The following is a 5361-nucleotide window of genomic DNA, read 5'->3' as shown; positions in this document are numbered from 1 at the left end:
GACTTTTTTTTTTTTTAAGAAATTCTTGGATTTTAGAGACCATGAGAAGCAGAGGGGAAAGGTTGCACTCCTGTCCCCTGAATTCCAAATTGTTATGTTCTTATTGCCTTTTTTTTTTTTTAATATGTAAGGCAACTCAGGCTTTTCTGATGGGACATTCAGGTACTGAGGATACCTACAGCTGTGCTGAAAATGGTGGATTTGCTGGGTTAAGACCCCAACCCAGGCCATGCCAAAACTCAGGGTGAAGAAAACGTTCTCCTATCTGAACAAGGCACTCGCAAGTCTAGTCCACACTTTGGGGAAAGTCTGAAGACTCAGACTGCTGGTGCACTGCATGGCTGTCTAAACATCTTGAGCTTCATCGGAGAGCTGCTTCCCATGTGGCACCTGATGTTTCCCACAGCTTTGATTTTCACACTCAGATTTTTCCAGTGGAGGACCAAGTTCCTCTGCAGTAATCTAAGCTCCTTTTTAGTAGGCTTGAATTCATAGAAAAACATTGCTTGTTTTTAGTGGAGCCCCTGAGAACTCTGTATGACGGGCCACCAGCTAAAAGCAATAGACCACCGCTGATAGCTGAGGGGATATTTTCCGTCAGGAGACTCAACAGTCAGTTTTTTAAAGATGTTCCAGCCTGAGCTGCTTCAGATGGGAGTTTCCATGTGTGCCTCTGATCAGGTCAAGCTCCTCAGTGATGGGCACTAATTACATGCTGCTCACTTCTGCCAGACACAGGGGTGAAGCTCTCACTGCTGCAAACACAGTCAAAGGGGAACTTTGTGACCACACAAAGTGCTATGGAAACAAGTGCTCTGAAAAATCAAGCCTTGTGCTCCTTCAAATTAGCAGATGCTTTTACAGTGTTGACCTTCCTAGCTCTGCGATTCCATTCCCCATCTCTGAAAATAGGGATAATAGTATCATTTTGTGGCACAGGGCTCCGCTGAAGATGCATCCATTAGTGCTGGCTGATTTTTCAGGCTCAAGGGAAGAGCACTTTTGAGATATGCGAGGGAGAACAGGAGGCTGTCTGAACACGGAGAGGAAGAGGCACCAACAACCTCGTTTGGGGATGTGGATCACTTTGAAGGGAACAAAGCAGGGGACCGGTGGAGGACAGGATGACAGGATGAGAATCGCATCTTTCTAGACGTATATAGCATGTACAGAGGAGGCTAAATCAAAGCTGGCACATGGGTATGCATGTGTGTATGTATACATACTGGATCTAATCCTAAATTAACTGTTAAGGTGATGGAAAATTTGCAGGAAAAGCTTCTGCAAGGAGTGTGCAGGAGTTGAGGATGACTGTGAAATGTAAATCTAGTTAAAATAAAATATAACAATAATAATAAAGATAGTAAGAATAAACCAGGCTTTGGAGAGGGACGGCTTCTCTTGCTAGCAACACCCTCCATAAGCTTTTAGCTCCCACACCCTCCAGTACAAATGCCTCTTTCATATATTTTCTATCCAGTCTGAGCATCTACCCTCTTTTGAATATCACGTTTTCTCATTTGAAGCTTGAATTCCCTCTATCCCTTATTTACTCCATTGTCCTTCAGGCAGGCCTAATTGCTGCTTGAAATATCGCTGTTCCATCCAAGTGATGAAGATCTCTCACAGCAAAGTGGTGGGGGTTGCCCTCAGCACATCCACCTGACTGCAGCAGGGCTCCATTAGTAGAAACTATGACCTTGAAGGCTTTGTGTTTAATTTATTTCATCGTTCCAGTCACAGAGATGTTTGCTCTGATTAGACCTAGGAAATTACCCTCTGCAGATGAGTTATTGGGGGGATTTTTTTTTTTTCTGCTTGTTCCCAAAGCACTCAGAATAAGCCCAGGTTCATTACTGTATGTCTGGATAGCTTAAATGACTCCTTTTCCACAGCACAGGTCTCTAAGCAGTTTACAGTGAGGTTTCCTGGATGACTGCTCATTGTGTACATGTCAGTTGTGGTACCACCCAGTGGGTTCATAGAATCATAGAATGTCCTGGGTTGAAAAGGACCACAGTGCTCATCCAGTTCCAACCCCCTGCTATTTGCAGGGTCGCCAACCAGCAGCCCAGGCTGCCCAGAGTCACATCCAGCCTGGCCTTGAATGCCTGCAGGGATGGGGCATCCACAGCCTCCTTGGGCAACCTGTTCCACTGCCTCACCACCCTCTGAGTGGAAAAACTTCCTCCTAATATCTAACTTAAACCTCTCCTGTCTCAGTTTAAGGCCCTTGTCCGATCACTATCAACCCGTATAAATAATCGTTTCCCCCTCTGATTTGATTATCAGATCTTTGGAACAATTAAATAAATTGTAATTGGTTTGTAATCTTGACCAGTCTTTAGGAAATAGGTAGGGACATATGGGGATATGTTTGCCTGCAAATCAAGCAAATGCAGCTGTTGCATTCTGGGAAGGGAGGACTTTTCATATCCATTTTGGAAAGGACTCACCATCCCTGAAGGTGTTCCAGAGGAGGGTGGATGTGGCACACAGTATAGAGCGGTCGCAGGCATGGGTTGATGGTTAAACTAGATGATCTTAGTGGTATCACCAACTTTAATGATTTGATTCTTTGACAATGAAAGAACAGCATCTCACAAATGCTTTTCTAGATTCTCTAGAAAATCTAGAAATACATGAATTTCTGGAATTCCTGTAGCCTGTCAATGCGGTGACTTTGGCTTTTCCAGATCAAGAGAGGTACTTGTAGAAATATTCACTATTCTGGTAATAGTTCTGGTTCTACATTGTTTTTCCACCAGTGACACAGCAAGTGCTCGCAGGCAATTGTGTTACAGGAGCTCAATTCGTTATCACTTGAGCCTCGGCAAGGAGCCATGTGCATCTTTGAGCCAATTGCAAATGTAAAGTAAAGCGCATTAGTTCCAGTCACCCTGCAGGGATATTTTGCTTTGCGTTCATGGGAGGCTAAAAGTCTGCACATGAATAGTCACCGTAGCTTCTTTCGTTAGTGGTAACTTGTGCTGAGCTTCCCTAATTTGGTCACCTGCAGCTACATGAATATATCCCTAGGGAAGAGATGGTTTTTATCAGCGCTCAGAACAGGGCTTTTTCCTGAATGACTCAAAGCCTAAAAATAAGGGTACATGCAGGCTTCTGAAGGTGTTTGTTCCTCCTGCAAGATCCTGCAGCCTTGCCTAACACCCCTCAATCTCCCCGCAGCCCCCCCAGCCCCGTCCCACATCTGGAACAGCAATGAGTGCTGCTGGCTCCCCTGCCCCTCTGTCCTGGCATGCCTCCAGCACTGGGCTCGAGGACTCCATAGGAGCTTATTGCATTCACAGAAAAGGCTCTCCTCACGAAAAGCACTTATTTGCTAATCTGCCTGCAGCTCTGTGAGGTTTCCCCTGCAGCCCCCATTTCTAGTTTGCACAAAGCTGAAAGTGATGGGTGCTCTCAAGGTACAGTGACTGTTGTTTCCTCCCAGTGATTTGGATGTTTCAGCTCTGGCAGAAAGGAAGGTTTGGGTTTTTTTTTTGTTGTTGTTTTTATACTAACGACTGGAAATTGTGATTTAATCCCTGCGCTGTGTAAATAAAATCCTAAATGCAGAATTACTGGAAAAGGCACAGGGGCTGCATCAGCCAGGAAATAACTTCGTGAAATGTTTTTTGGATCAAAACTGCTCAAAGTGTGTTTTACGCTTTTCATATCCTTCCCCCCCCCCCCTTAAAAGAAAAAAAAAAAGTGAAGTGCTGCAGTAAATGAGGACACATTGTTATTTGAACTCTAGCATAAAGCACTAGCACAACATTCCCGTGCACCATTTGCTCTGCTTCTTTGGGGTGTGCGTAGCTACAGGCAGTGCAGAGCTTTGGCAGGTCAGGGTAACATTTGCTTAAAACATGTTTAAGCCTGGGCTCCAGTGACCTCACTAACCAAATAGAAGAAGCTAAAAATAAATGCAAGATGTTGCAGACACACAGGAGCCCCTGTTCCCCCCACTGTTTGCAAAAGGAAGAGACTGATTCTCCTGGTTTCAGTTTGTCGTTGGAGATAAGAGCTCCCATCAGACAGACTTGGGGCAGGGACCTTTGGTCTCCTCTGCTCAGACAGCAAACACTGCATAGAGATCCTCCAGAAATCCCTCCTGCTTTCTGCATTCCCGTTCTCCAAATACTTCAGACCCTTACATTTTTATGGCTAGATAATAAGGCAAGACCAAATCTGTCACCTGATCTCTCTGCTAATGTAGCAGATGCAGTTTTCCAATCTGAGTTAAAGCTGATTTTACTTAGCAGTGACCTCTGCAGTTGATGGTAGCTGAAACAAAGCTTATTCAGTTTGGGTTCTAAAATTTGGACTATGTGTGACCACTACAAATCCATCCTAAAATCCATGTAAGTAGCAGAGGATGCAAGAGGAACACCTAAATATACTGATTTCTGTATAATAATAAATAATCTTAAGCAAAGAGCCCTGATGGTAGAAGGGGAATTCATACTCACAAACAATTTGAGAGGCAGGAGATGGTGCAGAAAGATTACAATAGACTACAGGCAGTTGTCTGTTTTCCCACATGTCAAGGACACAAAATGGTTTTGAGGAAGTGTTAGATGTGCTGTGCTATGGGATGGGAAGGGTGGTAAGGTACTGATACATGCTGCCCAGTGATGGGGTAGATGCTTTTGTCCCTGGAGACATTGAAGGTGAGGCTGGATCAGCCCTGGGCAACCTGATGGAGCTGTGGTGTTCCTGCTTATTGCAGAGGAGTTGGACTGGATGACCTTTAAAGGTTCCGTCCAACTCTAAGAATTCTATGATTCTCTGATTCTGAGATGATCCTCCATGTATCAGGGTAAATCTGATTATTCTGATTTTCCTCTAAGAAGATCCTATATGCAATGTGAGACGTGTTGATGGTTAAGCTTGCCTTGGGTTGCGATCTCTGCAGAGTAACATTGTGGGAATAGGATGGACTCATTGTTCCTTCCCCTCCCAATTAAATATGGGCTTTTAATGATGAGGCTGTCAGATACAAAGGGATCTTTGGGCTAGTGGGCTGGGTAGTAATGTTGGCCATCCACACTGCAGCACTTTCCCCATGTTAAGATGATTTGCTTTTTCTTTTCTACTTGGCCAGGAGGGAGTGAGGGGGGAATTGGATGAGGTAGGGCTTCTTTTGGACATTTTAAAAACAATGTTTTTCCTGATGACAGAAAATGAGAAAAGGCTTTCAGAGTGAGACCTGACCTTTCGCGTGCCGTGGCACCCGATCCCAGTGAGGCCTGCTGAATTCTTCCCTAATGAGGAAGGACATTGTTTTTTCACCGGGGCTGAGTTCATGGAGAATTGCCCCTTTTTCCTGCCAATGCACTGGAAAACTTCCTCCTC

This window comes from Meleagris gallopavo, chromosome 5 (assembly GCF_000146605.3).
Source record: "Meleagris gallopavo isolate NT-WF06-2002-E0010 breed Aviagen turkey brand Nicholas breeding stock chromosome 5, Turkey_5.1, whole genome shotgun sequence".
In the NCBI taxonomy this organism is placed as follows: domain Eukaryota; kingdom Metazoa; phylum Chordata; class Aves; order Galliformes; family Phasianidae; genus Meleagris; species Meleagris gallopavo.
This window is presented reverse-complemented; position numbering follows the sequence as displayed.